We start from the raw sequence: 22448 nt of genomic DNA on the forward strand, positions 1-22448 counted from the left end.
CACAGAAGTACAGAACTTCCCATGGGAGGAGAAAAGCGAGCTCACATCTTCCAGAACCTCTGCCCTTCATCACCCAGCCCATCCTCGGCACTGCACAGCATCTTGGCCGTTGCTTCTGAGGCCATGCTCTGAACGATCCTTGATTTCAACCATTTGCAGCACGAGATGTTAATAAAATGCCTTGTAATTTCATGTGCTTGTGTGCATGCATGTACGTGCCTGCGTGAGAAAGAATACCAGTCAATAAGCAAATTACTGAAGTAATCCTTCTATCTCAAACCGTAGTGAATTATTGTTTCCCTGCTCTCAAGAGCATGGCTGCAGCTTGGGAGCTTAACATTCAATCTGACATGGACTTGCAGCGTGCACTTTTAATCCCTTTAAGCACAGTAACAGCTAACAACAAACCCCTCAAGCAGAGGAAGCGCCGCATTTCCTTCCCATCTTTCCATTACCATATTTTTAATTGGCTGGGAATATCCTTTGCTATTGTCAAAACAAATTCTGCTAAATCACTGCTTCAGACTCAAACAGAGGAGCCAAGAACGGCGAGAGAAGCCAAGATCCACCTGCAGGTGGAGATTTCTCCAGGGAGGCAATGCCAGCTCGCTCCATAAAGACGACCCCAGCACTGCGACAGCAGAGAAGTCAGCTTGACTGGGGGAAGGGGAGAGGGGAACAGACTTGGTTATGGTGGTAAGGAGCATATAAAAGAGAATACAGTGGCCAACAGTCCAGCAGGAAGTTTGAGAGCCAGTGGCAGAGGGTGAGAGAGCATGGAGTATGGCAAAGAAATAATCAGTGCTGTGAGGAAATTGTGAGGATGTGAGAGATGGGAGGCCCTGGAAGGGACACTCTATCAGAGGGAACGTGGTGAGAGGACAAGGAGGAGAGGCAGAGAAAATATTGTACAAATTATGCTCATGCACGTAAACACCCGACACGAGTCAAAGGCTTTCCTTGGCCTTGCTCCCTCTATCCATCTCTTCTCTCATAGGAAAATGGGGTTTTGACAAAGCTTAAACATTATAACAATAATTCCAATTCTCTGTTGCTTGCTTTGTGTTAAAGAAAATGTTTCCCTTTTTTGACCAGGAGGAAAAGCTAACCTCCTTCTTCCTAAATAAAACATTTCTCAGAAGGATGTGACTGAGAACAAACAATGCTGAAAGGAGAGAGTGGAAGGTTCTACCCTGTGCTGCCTGCCCTGTACCACGAATCTCTCAGGGAAACCACTCAGCAGGTCCAGAAGAAAGTGCAAATACAGCCCTGAGCAATTTCTTTTCATCCGTCTTCACAGCTGAGGTCAATAAGGAAAAAAATCTACTTGCTCCTGCAGGCAGGGAAGCTGGGGCAGAGGGAGAAGTTGTTAAAACACAACCCAAGCTCTGAGCACACAGCAAGCCCTGCTACAACCAATGAGATAAGCACCACGTGGAAATATCCTGCTGAACACTTGCCTCGGGATGGGGCAAGGAGGGACAGGAGGCTCACAGAGCACTGGCAAGAGCCAGGATGGGCAGCTGGAGCCGGAGGCTGGAGCTCCCCATCTTCCGCCCAGGACTGATGGCTGACACTGGACCATGTCATGGTTGGGCTTCCATCTGTTCACGTCAGCTAAAGCAGAGCGAAAGCAGAAAGGGAGATCATTTTCCTCAACAAAAGCACAGCTCTCAGGGCCAAGGAGAGAAGCTGCAGCCCCTCGGTTGCTTTCTGTTCTGCCTGAGACCCTCAGTGCAGGGGATGCTGGCTGTTGAGGCAGGTTGCAGGCATCGCTCTGTGGACAATCCAGTCCAGGAAAGCAAATCCTGACTTCATTCACACAGTTAAATTGCGAAAAACAACCCCCAAAAAAAACCTGATAGCACAACCAGAAGGATTATCGTTAAGCACAGGTTTCCAGAAGCTTCGGTGCAACAGGTTTAAGTCCAAGAGGGCTGGCTTTGCTGTGTCAGAGAGGCTTTTTTTTTGGTCCCTGCTTTGTTCAGTGTAAAAATGAGTTCTAAATAAGCCAGCAATGTACAGGATTTGTATGAAAGCAAGCAGCAGACCCTGCTCCATAAAGGCGTTAATGCTTGTCTCCTAGGGGAAACTGCAAACAAGCCTCTTCCTCCAGCCTCTTCTATCAAGTTAATTTCCCTGCCCTTTCATTATGACGGGCAGCTCGTATGCTCATTTGCAGCATCATACAACAAGGGCTATACACAATAATCTGGGCTTAGAGAATACTCAATATCCCTACTCTGGAGCTGGGCAACGTTATGCAGCAATATGGGAAAGACCTCAGGACGCAGCCTGCAGTAAAGCAGAGTCCCCACTCCATGAGTCATACCCACAGTCTAGCATCTGCCTTGCACCAAAATATTCGCAAGAGAGCTGTAAAATATGGAGATAATTCTCCTAATGTCTCTAGCATTTAAAGGCTGATTAGTGTTGCTTCTAATATAGCTGGGCCAGGGACTAAAGTGGCACCAGGCATCTGGCTCAGAATTTAAGTGCAGGTGTCAAAGGAGCTGCTGCTCGTTCAGAGGTAAGGCTGCGTTCCCCCTCTCTCTTCTCTCGGCCTCAACCCAAAGCCATGAGCAGACCTGGGGACAAGTGACTTCTGCTCCCCGGGACAGAGTCACAGCTCAGTGTCTGGCTCCCATGCTCCACTCACAGGGTGCTGCTGGGACCGTTCTGCACAAAGGCAAGTCATACAGCCAGAACACCAAGCAGAACATCTCCCTCTGTTGGGGTAAGTCACCTCACCTGTGAACCTGCAGGTCTTCCCAACGGTCTCTGGATGCACAGCATGCAGTAGGTATAGAAATTTTTAAGCATGCGAAGCCAGGAAGACAAAACAGCACATGAAGCAAGAAGCACAGTGAGGCCCACTCAAAGACACTGCTGCAGAACCACACAGCACTCCACCCATTGCAACATTACAAAATGCTAAAGCTTCCCAGCATAGCACAGGTGATGCTTGCCATCAACCAGCACAGTGCCCAGACAGGTTTCCCAGCCAGACTGCAGGCCCCAGAAGGAAAACAGGTAAGCCAGTGCGTTCCTGGACAGAAAGAAAGAAAAAAAAAGATGGATTTGCCTCTTTTCCACAGTTCCTTAGAATAAGGACATGATTTCATCAGCAGCTGCGTTACAAAGCGGACAGCGTTTGCCCTGAAGCAAAAACACTCGATACCCCCACGTCGGAACTGCAGACATCCTTGGAGGGCTTCTTCTTCCTGGAGCCTGGCAGCCATCCCGCACCTCACCTGCCCAAACACATCTGCTCAGCGCTGGGAGCTTTGAGCTCTAGAAGGTGGGTCTGGTCCACAGCACAGGGGCAGCCCAGGGAGGGTTTCCCATGGAGGAGCCCCATCCTGTGCCCCAGAGAAAGCCCACCAGGCTGCAGTGCTGGTGGGAGCTGCTGAAAAGGAGGCCCGTGACAGAGAGGAGAGGAATGAGAAGAAAGCCCAAATCCAGGAGATGAAGCGGAAGGAAAAGGAAGAGATGAAGAAGAAGAAAGAGCTGGAAGAACGTAGGAGTTACTCATTGTTAATGAAGGCTGAGAATATGTCCTCCAATCAGGATGGCAACGATTCCGATGACTTTATGTGAATAAAGTCGCTCTCCTTTCTCAATCCAAGGTGGTTTGGGATGTCTTAATGTCACCGTTGCTAAGAATGCCAAAAAAATCAAACCAAATAAGTGAACTCTGACTCCATTTCTTCAGAAGCTGGTAGATTCTCCTGGTGTCCCGACCAACCCTGAGCCATGGACAACTTCTGGATGGAGAAGATCTCTATGTCTGCACATACATCTCTTTTTTTCAGGGACGTAGATGTAAGGAAGCAAAATTGAATTTCAGTTCTACAAAGACGATGCTATTTATTCTAGGAAAGGAGTTGCTGTAGCTTTTAATTGAATGAGATTGAAAGATCTGCGGAGCTGGGGCACCATTCCTGGGACTAAAGAAGAGGAGCCTACACTCACAACCTCTGGTCAACATTTTTTTGACCAAATCCAAGGTGCAGCCGCTGAAACTGAGAGATGAAGTTCTCGAAAACTTAATCCCTCCATGGAAGGTGAACTCTGCGCAGAGCAAAAAGCAGCCAAACCACCAGTGCGAATTTTCAAGCTGTGGGAAGCAAATCCTTCCCTCACCCCTAATTGGGCCATAGGCTGATCCCACAGAACTGGTGAGCGCAGCCCACCCTCCTTGGCCACCACAGACCAGAAGCTCCGGCCTCAGGTTCAGCTCAGTCTGAAGTCCTAGCATCCATCTGGACCTTACAGAGGGGTACAGACAGAAAGGGTGTCCCTTTTTGCCCCCCATGTAAGCTTTGGTGTCACTTGGAGCTTTCAGCTGGGTCAGAAAGGCAGGAGCACAGCTGGTGTCACACTTTTTCGGGCTCTTGGTTCCGTGATCAGGGCCAAATTGGAAAGCATAACAACGAGCAGGTTTTCTTTTAATAGCTCCTAGTCTTCCTTTAACCTCTTCTTGTGCTCCCAAAGGTTTGTGATCATGTTTTAAGCAGGTAAACACCGGGCTGACAGCAATATAGGAAATTTCTCTATGCACAGGAAGCCTACTGCCAGCCCAACACATATTATTTTAGCTCCACGTAGAGATTCTAATGTCTGAGGAAAGAGATAGGTGACCATACAGGCCTCAGGATCCCAGCTGAAACCCCTCCAAAGCAAACACAATGAACGCTGCACTGCACACCCGACTTCTCCCCTGCTTGCTCCGCTGCATCTGCTACAGTGGAGGTCTGCCTTGCCTCACTGCTCCAAATCCTTTTTCCAGCCTAAGCTGCAGTTTCAGCTTTCTGCCTTCTGCGGCTCGAAGGTTTGGCTCCTTACCCCAAGTCTTGCGTTTCCAAGCTGCAGTCACCTCCTGTCCTGCTCTTAACTTCCCAAACCATTTGGGAACTCGTCTGTGCTCTGATGACAGTAATTCTGCATAATTTCTTTTCTGAATCTCTCTCTGAGATAATTCCTTGGATTTGCTCTTCTGGGAAACAAATCCCAACCTAGAAACCCTCTCATCTGTTTTTCTTTCTCTCAGCCACTAATCCAAGCTGTTTTAGAGGCCTCTGCTCTGCAACACTCCCAGACCCCAGCTGCTAACCCTGGGGAGCCCCTTTCTGATACGTGAACCTGGCACCCCATATCCCAAGCCGTGCTCAGCTCCCAGCAGACCCGACCTGCCATTTCCCATAAAGCCAACACTTCCTTGCAGGCTTCAGCAGCTTCCTCTGTTTGGCTCCAGGTGCAAGCCACACCACGGGGGTGGCAGCTGTCACCACAGTGCTGCAGCCACCTGCAATGAAACAAACCAGGTGAATTCCTAATAGGGATGCAGAACTGAACTCCATCGCTCCGTGGGCTGAGACAGAAAGCTCTCCTTCTGCAACGTGCTGAATGCTAAATCTTCCCCTATCTGCCACGTCCATCACTCCGACTGCGAGCTTCAGCAGCTCCAGATCTATCTCCTATAAATTTTCTGCAGAGCCCAGAACACTTGTAGTTGCTCTAAAATAATGACTGGAGGTTGGATAGAGGAGAACAAGCCGCTCAGATGTATAGTTTATCTGATGAATTTAGCCTCCTCTCCTGTTCATTCAATATCAGGTGGACAAATCCAATTTCCTCAAATGCATTTGTTGTTTGAGTTCATCTGACAAATACTACTCCAAACAATTGCCTTTACATTCACTTAGTAAACATTTAAAGTATGAACCGTGCTGTTTAATGACTCCCCTAGCATCCCACCACTCCCTAGTGGAGTAGAAAAGTTACTTCCCACCCACCCCCCCCCTCAGAATTACACCTGCATTTCAAATCCAACTTACCACTACTTCTCATCTCCCACCCTGATGCATCACAGCTACTTCTGACCTTTCACCACAGTTGCCCACTACACAGTTGACCTGCCTGACCAAGCAAATTGCCTCCAGGAGAGAAAAAACAGACCTGCGGGTGTCATTTGCATTTACTTAATCAAGGCTTTTTGGCAGGTCCCCCAGCAACATCCTTGCATTCAATTGGAGAACTTAAAGCCTGGAAGGATGGGTAAAGAGCAGATTGGAAGGTCATGCTCAGAGGGCTGTGGTTACTGGGCTGGTGGCGAGCTACAGGTGGGTACCAGCACCTGCAGTTGTATGACAAGGACCACAGCCAGTAAATAACAGGCAGCAAACACCTTCCCCTGCTCAGCACTCTAAGATCACATCTAAGTATGGTCAGAGGCTGGAGCACTCGCCCCAGAAGGAAATGCCAAAGGAGAAAGCCTTTAGGGGCTAACAGCAGAATGAGGGTCACCCTCACGGATGCTACCAAGAAGACCGAGTCAGGCTTTCACCTACAGTACACAGAACATAAGAAATAATAGATACAAGCTGAAACAACAGGACTCAGGGAGTCTCCTCAGGAAGGCAGTCAGGCTGCCCATAGAGGCTGTGCAGTCTCCCAGCCTGGAGGATTTCAGACTTTCCTTGAGAAAACCCTGAGCACAATGGTCTGATCTCAACACTAACTCTGCTTGATTACAGACCCCCTGAGTCCCTTCCCGCCTGAATGATTCCAACCTACAACCCTTGGAAAGGCTTATTCATTGGAAGGTTAACCTAACAAAAACAATGGACACATAGAATGGCAACAGAATTTGAGGAATACAGCGCTGCATCTTGGCAAAAATCCGCTTCTGGAATTGCCTGCTTACAGCAAAACATGGGGAAAATAATCCATTGCGGTCCAAACTGGACCACAACCAATGCTTGAGGGAAAGCTGGGAGACCAAAGTCTACATTTCAGCAAGCTCAGCTACAAAGACACATCATTTCAGATCTGAAAAAAAAAATAATAATAACAATTCAATTCCTAGCCCCACGATTGCAAAGAAAAACTCAAGAGTTAGGTCCTTAAGAGTTCAACCAGAACCAGAAGGCGAATGAAACGAAATCACAATTCATTATTCATCAAAATCTTCCCCAATCTGTTTTTAAGACCGCGCCGGGATATTTTAGCGCTGCAGGTATCAATGGTACAGGGGGGAAAAAAATATATATATATATATCTGCAAATACGACTTTGAAATTTGCTTTTCATAATTTTATATTTTGCCAGTAAAAATCTCATTGCCTGAACGTTCTTGGAAAGGGACCAGAGAAAGGTTGGGAATATCGCCCAAGCAAATTCACTTCAGAATTCAAACAAACACATCAGGACACCGTTTTGCTTTTGTCACCCAGCTCAGGAGAAAAAGCTGAGCAGTAAGGGAGAGGGCAGTAAAAGAACAAATGCTTCATTAAACGCGTTTTCAGGCATAAGAACAACAGACAACCTATTACTGGAAACGGCTTTCCCCGCTCTTTGAATGCAACATTGAGCTGGGCAGCACTTCTTCATATTCCCATTACCTATTTTACAACTCCAAGGGACACAGCCAGGACATCCCATCCTTTGTAAGCTGTGTATCGACACAGCAGACAGAGAAACCTCACATTCACATCTACAAACTCCCACTCGCTGTTAAGATCAGCAAACGCCACGTGAGCACAGCAGGCATGCAGGCAGGCAGGCAGATAAAAGGAATAAAACAGAACGAGACGCAGGGAATTCCTGCCCTGCTCATCAGAGCACTTCTTTTTCCACACACACGAGGAAAAAAAAAAAAACACAAAAAAACCCTAAAATAAAACAAAGGGGCCAGGTGGTGGCTCTGGCAAGGGATTTCTTTGATCATTTTTCTATCTGTCAACCCAACTGCGTGAAGCAGTCACAGGGTTGGGTAAGGAGAGAGATGCTGGCGGCAGGTTGAACTCGCGGCTCTACGGCTCTCAGGTATGGAGCCAAATCCCTCCCTCAACTCATGGGGAGGGCAGGAGGTTGAGCTGCCAGCACTGGGGCTCCAGGAGCAGCCCAGCTCTTCAGCTGAAGGCTCCTGACCCAAACGCACCTCCCCTTCCAGCCTACCTTTGGGGCTCAGAGAGTTAAAAGGAGCAGGGATTACAGCAGGGATTTTCCCAGTTTTCTAACTGGAATGACAGATTTCAGGTGACAGGTGCCTTGGAGAAGCCATGCTTTGTTCAGAGAGGCTGCAGTTGCTCCTACGTGTCCTTTAGTCCCTGGCTGCGTTTCTAACTCAGCCTGCTTTACAGAATATTCCTTAATAGACTGGCTCACTCCAGCTACATGCTTTATATCTCTTTAGCTCCACGAGCAGATGGAGTCCAGGGACGGCAGGATTTATATTTCTTGCTTGAGTTGCAGCTTGGATAGGTGGAAATAAAAAACGAGAAAGAACAAGGAAATGGCATCGTAACAGCATTTACCTCATGGGCTTTGGAGCCTCTATATTCTACCTGGGCAGTGTTTGCAGTTGTCAGTATTAATCCCCTGTCTTCCTCCCCAGCTCAAGAGGAGGAGGCCCGGAGGGATGGTTCTGCCCCTCAACCATCTGATGGATGGAAGGGAGCTTCCAGAAGCACAGTGAAACACTCAGTTAGTGAAGTCTGCATCAGGGCCCATTCATACCAGCAGATAATCTGGCCCAGAACGTTTTCCTTCAGGGCGTGCAAAAGGAAACCAGGAAATGCTTCGGACCTCCAAGGGCTTCAAATGGGGAGAAAATGAGACAGAGGTATGAAAGCAAGCAGCGAGATTGACAGGCACTGAGGAAGGAGGAGCACATCCGGCTCCTAAACTCCTTTCCCTGTATTTAATGGAATTGAAGGAGAAAGGGAAAAGGAATTACAATGAACGCAAAACCTTTCCCTATTAATTAATTTACCCCTTTTATTTTGTGAAAAGGAGGCGAGTAATGTACGTCTGCTCCACTTGGAACACAACCCTGGCACTTGCTCTGCACGTCCCCTCCCTGCCTGTGCACAGGGATAATTAATCCATTATGGGATACAACATGCGCTGCTCCGCCGTAAAAAGAGAGATCTATTTCTCCTTTGCTTTTCCCCTCCTCCCCGAAGAGACATCTGAAACATATCATGTAATAAATGTTTCTTGGATGGAAGGAGAGGTATTGTTCTCTTGCTGTGGAAACAATTCCATCGGTGGGGCCAGCCAGGGCTGAGCAAGGCCGGATACTTCACTCAGCAGCTCTTACGATATCCTGTACAGCGGGGTGGCCTCCAAAGGCCACGTTTTATGATACTCCCTTTGAAAAGCAGCAGCAGAGGAGGGCAAGACTGATGGAGACAAGCTTGCACTGCTCTCCGGCACAAAGCCAGGCTTCCCCTATACCACCCATACCTCCCCAGGGAGCTGGGGATCACCTGGCTCCATCACACCCACTGGGACCACCTCCTGCCAGAGCCCTTCCAGCCCAATCCCACCACCAGGAGCACCTCCTGCCAGCACCTTTCCATCTCAGTCCCAGGACCAGCAAAGAGCACCACCCCATCCTGCCAGCAAGGCACTGCTTCATGCGACTCAGGACAAAGATCAGTCTTCCCATGATTTGGCTCAGTGCTCTCCTCTATGCCTTCGATCCAAAGGACGTAGAAACAAACTCACTTGGGCTTCCAACCTGCAGCTATACCAGGCTTGATTACCCTCCAGCAAGCACCATGATTTTCCTATTTCTGCCTCACCATGCTTATCTCAAAGTCCCACTGCATTAAGGGTGAGATATTTTGCCCTCAGATACCTACCCCAACTTCCCTAACTGCTGCCCTGCCACAGACTCAGAGGAGCAGGAGCTCTCTCACCATGTTCAAATCAGAAAGCACAAAGCCTGCTCCAGCAGCCCAATACTCCCCAATTAAACAAACGTGTGCCATGCTCCTCGTGCCCCCTTGCTGGCATTTACGAGAGGCAAAACAAGCAATTCCATTAACTGTTTCTCAGGAAGGATGGGGCAGGCTGTCAGCTACCAGCACAAGGCCCTTTGCTCCGTGGTGGTTTGCTGCACTCAGAGCACAGAAAGTGCATGAGATCAGAGCTAACCGGCTCTAATCTCACCCCTGATCCCAGCACACCGTTTGCATCAGCTTAGAAGAAACATTCCTCCTTTTTGTTGACATCCAAATATTCTTGGCATGAAGGAGCTGCTGACATTTATTCCTGAATTGCCACATTGCAGGAGCGCTGGCTAAGCCTACAGATACATAGGAAGAGAGCATGGACCTTGTTACTCCGTAAAGAGGCGTCTTCTACAGCGTATCAGTCTGGATTAGACTTGGGTCACTTCCTCTATTCATTTCCCCAGCTGATTTTTTTTAAAGGCTCTTTCAAAGAAACACTCGAGCTCAGTACAATGTTCTTGATTGCAACCAGAACCGGTTGAAAAATGCTGAACAAATTGAAAGAAATTTTCATTCCTTCCTCAAAACATTTCCAGGGTTTTGGGTCAGTTCTTAAAACTGTAGGAAAAAAAAAAAAAAAGAAACAACACCTTAAGCTTCACTATACAATAGCAAAAGCTTTTCCCACAGAGTCAGCAGCATTTGGGAAGTCTCCATGTTGATCTTACGGCTGCAAAGTGACTCTGATGCCCATCAAAGGAACATCAGGACACGTCTTTGTGCTTTCAGCAACATTTCTCTCATGCCAGTGTTTGGGTCATGGAGAATAGCCCATTCACCTCTCCCTATAGAGAGACCTACCCTTAGAGGCAGGGACAGCCAGCATCGCCCACCCTGCCCTTCACAGGGATACCAAAGCATAGTGGAAGCAGCAGGTGCCAGCAGGGATCTGCTGGATCTCAAGCCCCACGCAGAGCTCTGTGCTGAGCCGCAGCAGGGGGCCAGACACAAACCTCCACATCCACCTTTCATCTGCAGCACGTGTGCCACAAAACCAGCCTGCAGCCCACAGCACGGCCTCTACTCCAGGCTTCTGAAGATCTCCCTGCCTGATATTTCTCCTCCCTAGAATCTTAGTCTGCGTCTCCTGGGAAGGCAGCATATTTTACTGCAAATACTGAGCAAAACAAACACCCACCCACCCAAAATGCCCAGACTTTCTCTTCGGGGGGAGTTTCTGCACTGCTCATTTTCTTCCTGTTCAAATTAACACAAGCTAAATGCTCTCCTTCCTTCCCCCATGCACCTGTCCTCCAGGCTCCTTCCCCCTTCCTTCTCTCCATCACAGCAGAAGGCCCTTCGAGGCACCAGCGACTTCAAAGACACCAGGTCCAATGTGCAGCAAGTGATAAAAACCTCCACAGCATGTGTTGGGCAAATTAATCTCCCCTCCAGAGGCACCGGCTCCTCAGTCCCAGCAGCACCATAATGAGATGTTCAAGCAAAGGGGAGGGGGACGTGATGCAGAAAGGGAGATGTGTTTAATGTATGCAAATTGACTAGCATGCAAATTGCCACTAAGTTAAAAATAACATATTGCGCGAGGAGTCCATCTTTTAGAACATTTGTTTATTCATTAGGGTAATATCTTTTCTCAGGCTCCTCGTTTCCTCCTGCGCTAAGCGCTCACTTTCAGGGAAGCTCACATTTTGCAGATTTGAGGGGATAACTGCCATTTCCCACTGACACCACAGAGACACCAACTCCTTCCCACTTCCTGCAGGCCTACAGTCACTTTTCCTGAATGGAGATGCTCAGCAAAGAGCACCAAACTCCAAGGACAGAGCCATCCCAGCTACCAGCCCAGCTCCTGCCTCCTGGAGCCACACAGCAGCTGTCCAGCTGGGTTTGGCTTCTGGAAGCCAAATTGCACCAAGGGCACAATGCCAGGCTCTGCTTCTGAGAAATCACAGCAAAAATTCCTCCTCCAATCCTCCACCTCTTCCACAAAGCGGCCTTTCCTCCAGAGGGCTCTGCACCTCAGATCTGAAAGAGCAGTGAGGCGCTGACACAGCTGCCCAGGCAGGCGGTGGGCTCACCAACCCTGGAGGTATTCATGAACCATGGAGATCTGGAACTGAGGGATGTGGTCAGTGGGCACGGTGGGGACGGGCTGATGGTTGGATGAACTTAGCAGTCTTTTCCATCCTTAATGATTCTATGATTTTATGAACTGCAGAGGTCTTCCAGAGAGTTCTTGGTAAAGCAGAGGACCAGCAACAGAGCAGAAGCTCCAGGTACCCCCCCCTCCCATGTACAAGCATGAGCACAGCCATCCAGACTCACTGCAGCTGCAATGATGTGACCTGGGGCAAAACTGCAGCAGCTCAACTGCTTCCAGGTCTTCCAGGAGCATGTGCTGGAGCTCCTTTTTTCATCATTTATTATTACTTGGCCAAAGATTGACAAAGTTACAGAGTTAGTGCAACCCTCTAGCACCTGCCAATATGCAAGGGATTTATGACTCCTCTAGTTAACTCTGCCCTCTTGGGAACCTTGTCCTCCTGTCCTGTGCATAAGAAGACTCATACGGGGACTAAAAGGAGCCTAATTACAGCAATTAGCATTACTCATTTTATTTCAGCTAGATTCTTAGATCGGAGCACAAACAGATACCCATGCTGCCAAGAGCTGGGCTCACCAACCGAGGGGCAGCCACTCAGAGATCCCAAAACAGGGCAGGCCCTGCAGGGACAGCAACAGATACCCATTCCAATCATAGCACGGTGGATTTAAAGTGCTTGGATTAAATTGCATTAACCCCCTCCATGTGGACATGGTCACTCCAGATTCAAGTGGCCTTGCTCAGTTTAACGTGAGCCACTACAACTCAACTCGAGTAAATAAGCCAAACCAAATAAAGGTTAATGAGCGTGACCAAGCATCTCCCCAGAGGAGGGAGATCTACCTCAGAGTCAACACAGCTGAGCAGCCCACAGCAGATACTTCCCTCTCATCCCTCTGCTGGCAGCTCCAGTATGGGAGGGACAATCCAGCTCTGAGCAGGAGCACGACACGAAGAGCCAGGAGTGAAGGCAGGAGCCACGGCCACAGGTTGGATCAGAAGGAACGCTTACTCCCGCTACAATATCTTACTTCCAGCTTAGCCAAAAAAGTTGCCAATGGATGGAATCACAGAATGGTTGGGTTGGAAGGGACCTTACAGCCTACCCAGCCCCAACCCCTGCCATGGGCTGGGTGCCCCCCACCAGCTCAGGCTGCCCAGGGCCCCATCCATCCGGACCCTGAGCACCCACACTTCTCCGGGCAGCAGTGCCAGGGCTTCACTGTCCTCTGAACAAAAGAATTTCTTTCTAACATCTAACCTAAACATCTCCTCTTTCAGTTTAAAGCCATTCCACCTTACCTCATCACTATTAGGCTGTGTAAGAAGAACGGAGCAGACAGCAGGACATGGCTCCTATGGCCACCTCCCATGCAGTGGTATGGCAGAGCCCCCACAAGCTGTCAGGCTGTGCTTCACTTTGCCACAACGAGAGGGATTCAGGTCATACTGCCATGCTGGAGACCACCCCACAACACCCACTGAGTGAGGTGATCAGCTCTTGTGCAGACACAGCATTACAACAGCTACAAGCACAGCAGGGTCAGCCACCAGGAAGCAAAATGAGATTAAACAAATTCATCAATGATAGAACAAAAGCCCAAGACTACAGGGACAAAGCAGAGAGACCTTCTGGTGACTACAAACACCTGGGGAATGGATGCTGCCTTCACAGGGCACAGCGTGGGGCTGGCCCACAGTGGCCACATCTCCCATCTATCTCACATCTTCTCACCCACACAGCCCCCCTTCTGTGGGGGTAGGAGCTCTCACCGACCTGCCCCAAAGAGAGCAGGGAGGTGCTTGCACAAAGGAAGCTCTTCCAGCTTCCCCAGGCACCTCATCTCATTCATGAAGCCCCAGCAGTTGCTGGTGAGAAAATGCAGAGCAAGGGCACTGAGCAGCGCTGTGGCTGCTCCCTCACTGCACGCCCAGCTTCCATACAGATCCCCAGGGTGTGAGCTTCCCAAGGAGCTGCAGGCACAGCCTAATCCCATCGCAGAGCTCATCTAATCACAAGGTCACCTAATGCGGTTTGCTGCTGGGATACCAACTCAAGAGCTGCCAGATATCCAGCAAGAGCTGCTGCTGGCCTGTGGCAAAGACTGCTAAGAGCTGCTAATCCGTTTGTTCCCCTACAAACTAAATGTCCTCTATCAGCTAAGTCATGCTCCGCTTACTTGCCCTAACACAGCCAGCCCTCCCAGGACAAAGACAGACAGACCTCCCCACTCTCAGATGGCTGTTTTACTTCCCCCCCACCCCACTCAGCGGTGCCAATGACTGCAGGAGGGGTGGCAATCTTGAGACGTGAAGGTTAAAGAACACAGGCTGCTGACTTTGAGCTCATCCCAAAATAGGTACTAGTATCAGGAATTCCTACTTTGTCTGCAGCGTCTGTTCTGAACAGTCTGGATACATTCCCCACCAAACGGCACAAGCTGGAATGCTTCCTAATTAGCTGCATGGGATAAGATAAAAATTCCCTGCTCTCCCCAGCGCTGCAGCAATCAGAGATGCTAAGAAAGCAACCTCAAACCCAACACCAGAGCAGGGGAGATGGAATGGTCTTAGGTAAACATGTCTGACCAGCACTCCGTGTGCAGCGCAATGGCCCAGGGTGTGCAAGGTGCCTATGTTCATGAAGTGGAACACGCCCCCAGGACCAAACAGCAGGGCTTGAGAATTAGGAGCTTCACAGCTCAAAGCACAGGGATATGGTCTGCAAAGCTCTAATTGCACGATGCTGCAGCAGCAGGCAGGGCTGTCAAACAGCTGGTGGAGCACACCCGGTCACCTCCAGGCCTGCTGTTACCTGACCTGGGCACCTTAACTACGGCATCCTTCTCCAGATCCATTAATTCCTGTCAAATGCAGCTGCTCTGAGGAACGGTGGAGAGAAAACAAGGCAGTTTGCTACTGCCCATCACATCCCACAGCCCGAGGCCCACGCTGAGCTCTCCATCAGCCCCGAGCCTAATTCACCACTGCTGGATTCGGAGATCTTACTTCTGAAAGGATCTGCTTGCTGCTACAGCCCATGGCCTTTTGCTCAGGATCACGAAGGTCACCGCTGACGGCGAGTCCAGAACCCACAAGGCTGTCATTTCCTCAGCTCCTCCATGTTTCATCGCTGCTGCTCCGGTTTCGGGAATCACCACTCAGTTCAGCTCCCTGCTATCCAAACACCACGCGCCCTCTATGATGGGGAAATCAAGGTATCACAGCAGTCATGAATTATGGCTCACAAAAAGCAAATGGTGCCCTAAAGATCTAGGGTGAATTGACCTCCATGAATATCTGCACACACCCTTCCTTTGAGGATTCTATGCCTAAGCACCAGGGTCACACAGCAAACCAGAGATTAATGCAGAGCAGAATAGAGTTCCTAGGTGAGAATACCAAGCAGAACAAAGGCTACCTTGTGATGTGCTCAGTTCCTTTCTCATACTTTTTTTTCCCCTTTAAATAAGGAGACGTTTCTCATGCCCGACTCACAGCTTCTAACTCCAGCTTTGCAAAAGCAAGAAGGCTGAGAGGTTGTACTGGGAGCTGTGTTAACCTCCTTCCTTTGTAGGAAAATAAAGCTACCGGGTAGACAAGCCCCAGGCAGACTTTCCAGACAGCCAGCATGCTTTCCCTCACTCTGTTCCGAGGGCCCAGCCTGACAGAGTCGCCTGGGAGCCTCGCACTTCAGCTCTGGCAGCAGAGGTAGCTACCTGCAAGCTCCTGTTCTCCGCGGGTCAGCACACAGAACATATGGTGGAAACACTGCAGCTCCCTGCTGTAGGACAGACCTGGCTCTCAGCGTTTCTCTTTCCCAGGAAGGCTGGAATTAGAAGCCCTTGGAACAGAACACGAAACTCCCGTAATTCTATTGTTTTCTCCTCAAAAAATCTCTGAGCTTAACTCTAAAGTCGACCACATGAGAAAATCTGCAACTACAGAGCTGGGCTGTGGCTAAGAGCTGAGCCTCAATACCCGTTATCTGCATTCAGAGAGCTGCATTGAGGGCTGCAGGGCTCGGTGCTGGTAGCGTGGCAAACTCCATCAACCACCTTAACCTTTGGCAGAAGCCTGGAAAGGCATTTTTGGATCACTGCTCAAAACACAGTGAGAAGCAGAGCCAAGAGCAAGCGAGAAAACAGAGCTGCTCCGTGGGGCTTCGCATCACATCTGAGCAGAAAGCAATTTATGTAAGCCCTGCTTGGCATAGTGTCCGCTGTGCCTTACTCTACTTGTAAAACACTCCGAAGGCCAGAGCCCGTTGCTATAGAATATTGTTTTTCTCTGAAAGAAAAACATTCTCAAGGTCTCCCCGTTGCATCCACGTGGCACAGAATCATCTCTGGGAAGCGCCGGCAGGCATTCACATGCACTGCCACAAACCACTGCCGGCAGCTGCTCCACGCTTCAGGGCCAAGCAAAGGATGGGCAAAGGTCCTCACCTGAGAGGTGAGGGCTGCCAACCAGCATACTGAGATGGAGCTTCTCTCACGTGTTTCACCGCTAACGTTCAAAGGTTTTCAGTGATGCGTTGGACAGCTAATTAGAGCATTTGCAGTAAACGCATAGGATACAGCACAGTAACCTCAGGCAGATCACCAGTACACGGGAGATGGGTTTTCCAGGTAAGTTAGAGGTGTTTCAACAACTGCATGCAAGCAAATACAAGACTGTAAACAGACAGAATAAGGGTGAAGACAAACACCTGCTCGAGGCAGCAGCCAGAGAACCTGAGTCCCTGTTACTCAAACTTCTAGAGAGCAGCAAACAGAACCGAGCCCAGGAAAGAAGCAACCAACTCATCATTTTGCAAGTGTTTGTCATCCCTAAGTGCCTGACAGCCCACGTGCATGCATCACCTTCAAGTGCAGTACACTTCACAGGGTTTCAGATGCGAGTTTAGCAAGCCGTGCTTGAGGCATCGAGCAAAGTTCAGGGTAGATCTCTGACTAATGCAGGTTTCCAGCACCAAGCTGAGGCTACCCATGCTACCTCTGCATGGCAGAATATAAAAGGAGATGTACTTTACGTTACTGCCTGGAGCTGCCAACAACATTGTGTCCACTTCTTGCATTCACATTTCCAAAAGAATAAAAAAAAAAAAAAAAAAAAGTGTCAAAAATTGAGAGTTCAAATAATAGCTGCAATAATAATTTGGAGCGTGGCAAAAAACATAAACAGCCTTCAGGTAAGAACCTTATGGGTTTCAGTCAATTTAGTTTCCCAAGAAGGTTAGCAGACAGCTTGACTCTGGACTCTACATTCCTACAAACAATTATTTCTGTTATTAGAAGCTCTTTAATCTTGCTAACTGCAATCCAACAGCCAGAGGCTGAAGTTAGAAGCATCCAAAGATATTGATCTTAGGTGAGAATTGTTGTCATATGGGTATGTGACATTGAGATATCTTTCCAGACGAGGCTTTCCCACCTCATTACAAGTGGAGTTCAGGGGTTGCATCTTCCAGCCTCAGCTACACTGAAGCTGGAGCGGTACCAGACCAGACTGGACCCCTCACATTCATCCTGTGTTACAGGGACACAAAAGGACAACAAGAGAACAGCCACACCTGAGCTACTGTGGGACAGCAGAGGGGAATGCACGCTTGCAACACAGTGCTCCCAGGAGAAGTGCTCAGAATGGGCAACCTAGCTGCTCCTGAGGACATGGAGTTGGAGAGACCAGGCTGGGAGTGATGAGATAAACACCGCAGAGTGATGATGCACTGCATATCCCACACACAATATATAGCTGCTTGACTCTATTAGGCAGATGGATGGCAGAGAATTTAAGAAGAGAAATAGATTTTTTTTTTACTGAGCTCATTAGCTAAAAAGGTTTGTCTGGAAACACGGGCCCCAATGTGTCTGAAGCCTGCTGACACATGGGTGAGAGCAACATTTTTCTTCCCTGTTATTACTCTGTCTCTGAGAGCATCCCTCATAGATATATAGTAGGGGATGGTGATCCCCTGCAATAGCCACCAGCACCCACGTCAGCCAGCAAGATGCATGCTTGTGTCTGCGTAGACATGCATACATAGACACATCTCCATGGATGGGTGCATCTACATGTGCTTTTAAGTAACCATACACGTGTTTATCTGCAAACAGAAAACAAAAACCACACCTGGCTTTCACCAATCTGCATGTCAATATCTTTCAGATTACTGCCACCTTTCACATCATGGACTTTCTAATCAAGCTGCTCAGATTCCCGAGATAACACATCTGGAGAGCAAGTAGAATCCCAGGTTATACTGGATTCAGGGTCACGAGCTGAGCCAGTGCACGTGCCATGCAGAGCCTTTGATCCACACAAAGATGGGATGTCATGCCAAAGCTGAAGAAGAAACTCTGCATGTGAAACAGGTTCCAGTCTGAGCCTTACACACACACTGACAGGCCTGCCTGGTTACACCCTCCCTGGAGCATGGACTCTTTTCCCCTACAGAAGCAGCAGCGCCACTCAGATATCTGTCATCCTACCGAAGGAGCAATGAGGGCTGGGGATGGATGTGTGACACACACATACACACAGGTCCCTCCTGACCAGGGGGTATGGGGCACATTCATGTGATCCTAAACCGAAGGAAGTAGTGGAAAGGCAGACCGCAGTAGAAAAGAGCAACGCCTGCAGCAAAAATCAGTTGGCTGCTTCACATCAGCCTGCCCCTTAAATTAAAAGGGAAACAGAGGGTACTTGCTGGAACAGAAAGGCTGTAGATTTGAGACAAATAAAAGAGAAATACGACTTGACCCAGTACAGTCACTTCTGGAATCCACTGCCCAGGAAGCCATGGAGACGCGCACCAGTGGAACAGACATTTTAAGGGACTGGATAATTTTATGAGCATTAATAACATTTGCAGCTATGCAAGCTAATAAAATGTTACAAGGGTAATCAAACTTCATGCTTCAGTGTGTAAGCTGATCACCTGTGAGCACTGGGAAGGAATTTCCTCTCTGGTGCTGTTGCATTGAGCAAGTAGCCAGAGGTAGCCAGCTGCACCGCAGGGGCTTTTTTTCCCCCCTCATCAGTGTCATTGCTTCTGCTGCTCATGCTTTTGATTTGCTTTTCTTCCTGCAGTAGCTGGCAGCCAGCAAAGAGACTAAGCTCACAACATCAGTGAGAGTTTTGCTGTCAACCGGTTAAGGTTTCCTGGTACGGTCTCAAGACAACGGTTCAGCCACAATCCCAAAGGAGCATCAGTTTACCTCGGGACAGTGGTTCCTATATGCTCATGCCCCGGCAGAAGGCTCACACCAAGCACAACTCACCACTCCAGGACCCACGTTTACTCTTTGTTGCTTCCACAGTGCTCGAGCTGCATTGCCAGCACAGCTCTGGCTCCTCAATTAACGCTGCCCTGAGTCACGTCACAGAAGAGCTGCAGGTACTACAAGGGAAGCCTGGCAGCTTCCAAGTTACATCCACCAATTCAGAGCTATCCAGCGGGTTATTTATAACATCTGAGAAGCAACCTCGGTATTTCCAGTGTTTGCTCGTCTCGGAAGTTAAAGCCCCCGTAATTAATGAACTGACAGAAAACTCTGCAATCTGCTAGCACAGGCTTTGCAAGAAAATGACAGACTTTGTTCCTGTGCCTACCCTTCTGTCAGAGGGAATCCAGATACCAGCCAGCCAGCTGGGGGAGAGGCTGAAGGGAGGATGGGACGCGGGCGTCGCTTCAGAATAATCCTCTCTCTTCAAAATAACCAGCATGTCGGCTTACAGATGGAGGTCTGAAGGGGACTGCTGTGTGCTGACAGGCACTTGGAAAGGAAACAACTGGCCTGCTGAGGCTGGCGTTCAGAGATAGCCCAGGACGGCTCCTGGGCTGAAAGGAAAGAGATAGAGGACACAAGCAGGTTGCTTGCCCAGGTCTTCCCTAGCTCTGAGTGTGGCAGAAGCTGGCCTGAGCACTGCGAGGTCCTTGGGCAGGCAGGACTGTAGGTCTGGCCTGACCCCATCACCCACCACGTTGGGCACCTGTGTATCACTGTGGGGATCAAACACCACAACAGCTCCCTAAAACCTCACATCCCCTAACGATCATTCTCACTTCAGCAAGGACCTCCAGGCCACAAAATCCATTTTTTTCCTGAGAAAACTGCATCCAAGAACTACGCTCAGTGCCCTCCACAGACCCTTCCAGTTTACACAGAGCAGCCATAGTTGGGCTGGAACACGATACACCCCAAGAAAGCTGTAACTCTCCTATCGGGAGGGGAAGGCACCTTAAATCACAGTCATGAGGAAAGAAAGAGATTAAATGAAAAGCACAGCCCAACAGCTCAATCAGTGCCATCAGAGCCTGGAGCTGACGCACCGCACGATGCCATACGCGTCAACCTCAGCACGGTGACAACAGCTCCGAGCCCAGATGGATTTTAAAATTATAGGCCATAAAGCATGACATCATAATGACATCATGGAAGGAGAAATTTAATTCCCAGATCAGAGGCTATCGGTTATTGTTTTATATTAATACCCGTCATTATCTGGGCGCGCAGTGAGCAGGATCAATCATTTCCACAGGTCTTTATGGCCACCATAAATTCTGAGCACTTACACCCCAGCCGTTCCCTCGTACACACACGAGCCCATCTGTCGGCTCCTGCAACTTCTCCTCAATATCCTGGCACTGCAGAACCCCCCAGCACGTTCCAGGCGTAATCACAGCAAATAAATGAAATTCGTGGCCGTTACGAGGTTGTGCACGTTTGGCTTTTTGGGTTTTCAGATACCTGTCAGCTCTGCATTTAGTTTCATTCGCCGCCACAGATCAGTACACTGCAGAATAACCTTCTGACACTTGCACGACCTTTGAAAGTCATTTTACAATCTGTTTTGACAAGCACTAAGACAGCTGCTTCAAGAGGATCGCCCGTTGCAAGCTGCTGCCTCCATCCCCCTTCTGCTAAGCCTTGCAGCGATATATGCTAATAGAGAAGTATTTTTCCATATATGTAAAGCGTGCAGCACGTCAGGTTATGTCAAAGGCTGAGGAGAACGTGCTTTGTCAGCAGAGCTGAGGCAGATGAGACATGCTGGTGTTCCACTTCTACAATACTAATCTGGCTACCTGCACACACGATACGGCTCCTGTGATCTTTAAAGACAGTTAACTCAGTTTTCAAGAGGCCTCCAGCAGTGATAAGGGATGGATTTTTTATAAGGTTCTCGATACAGGAGATGTGACCTTTTACCTCTGATTTATATTTTACCTGTTTTCACCAAAAAACAAAACAAAGCAGTGACACAATGATGATAACTCCTAGAATATCAAAGCATATCGGAGACCTCTTGACTGTCTTACTTCCAGTTATAAGCTAGCAAACTCTTCCACTGCAATGAACTGCTGTTTCCAATTTCCTGACCTCTGTAATATTAGACCAAGCCAAACAAACAGCCTGATCTCTTCACTGGATACATTGGAAGTACAGAAATGTCCTTCTATTTGCTCCCATTCAGGTACAGATACAATTCCTTAGGCCTGTTAAAATAGCAGGACTGGCTTGTTGTCATCAATTCCAGCTACACTTGTCTTGCTAATGACTTACAGTTCCTGTACAGAGAACTCATGCACAGAAGGGATCCTCCTGTGTTATCATGGGATGGGGAAATGATTGCCAGCCACCTGGGACCTTCTCAAGTTCCCTGCCAACATGTGTAACAGAGGTGCCTATAAGGAAGTTCAACTGATAGGCACCAAGCAGGATACCAAGCCTGGACACATTTAACCATTTGTAGGTGTACAAATAACCTCGTTCATGTGTAATCCGTGGGAGAAAGAAAAAAAAAAAACCAACATCACAGCAAACATCTGAGCATAAAGCATTCCGCCAATGCAAACCTCAGTTACAGTATCAGCTGGATCGCAGCTCGGTGCAGAGTTCACGTCACTTTCAAGATATTTCATAAGATAGACATTACAGCACAATCTCAATTCATTACTTCTGCAGAAAGATCAAGGATAACACTGGGTTTGGGAGATGAAAGAACTTTGTAAGTCACCTTCCCTGCTCTGACAGGCAACGAAAAGCCCAAAAATAAAGCAACCTTGTTTAAGCAGGGCTGCTGGACAAGTGACTTATGAGGGAATTCTGTGGAGGCTGTTAGTATTCGGGGGGGCGAAAAGCTGCTAAAAAATCTCCACATTCCAGCCCACTTCAATTCTCAGGTCCTGCAGTCACAAAAATCACTGTATCATTTCAGATCTGCACCTGTGATTACTTGCAGGCTTGCTGGACGTGTGTCTTCGCACTAATATCCAGCACAGAGAATGATTTTAAAAAGCAACCGAGTTCTCCTTAACCCAATTTTCACATTCCTCATCACCATCACAAGATTAACAGATAATTTTAGGCAGCTTCTGCAGCAGCAGTCTGCTTGTAACACTTGACACGCTCAGCATGGCCACCACCCTGCACACACACACATGGACACAGCCCAGGATGCTTCACCTCTCACGTAGCTCAGTGTTAAACATACAGAGCTTTCGTGGCCACAGGGTTAGCAATCACTGAGATTGTTACAGCTTCAACTATCATGACAGGCATTGA

The sequence above is a fragment of the Lagopus leucura genome, unplaced genomic scaffold (genome assembly GCF_019238085.1).
Source record: "Lagopus leucura isolate 7727_CA_CO unplaced genomic scaffold, USGS_WTPT01 Super-Scaffold_100021, whole genome shotgun sequence".
Classification (NCBI taxonomy): Eukaryota; Metazoa; Chordata; class Aves; order Galliformes; family Phasianidae; genus Lagopus; species Lagopus leucura.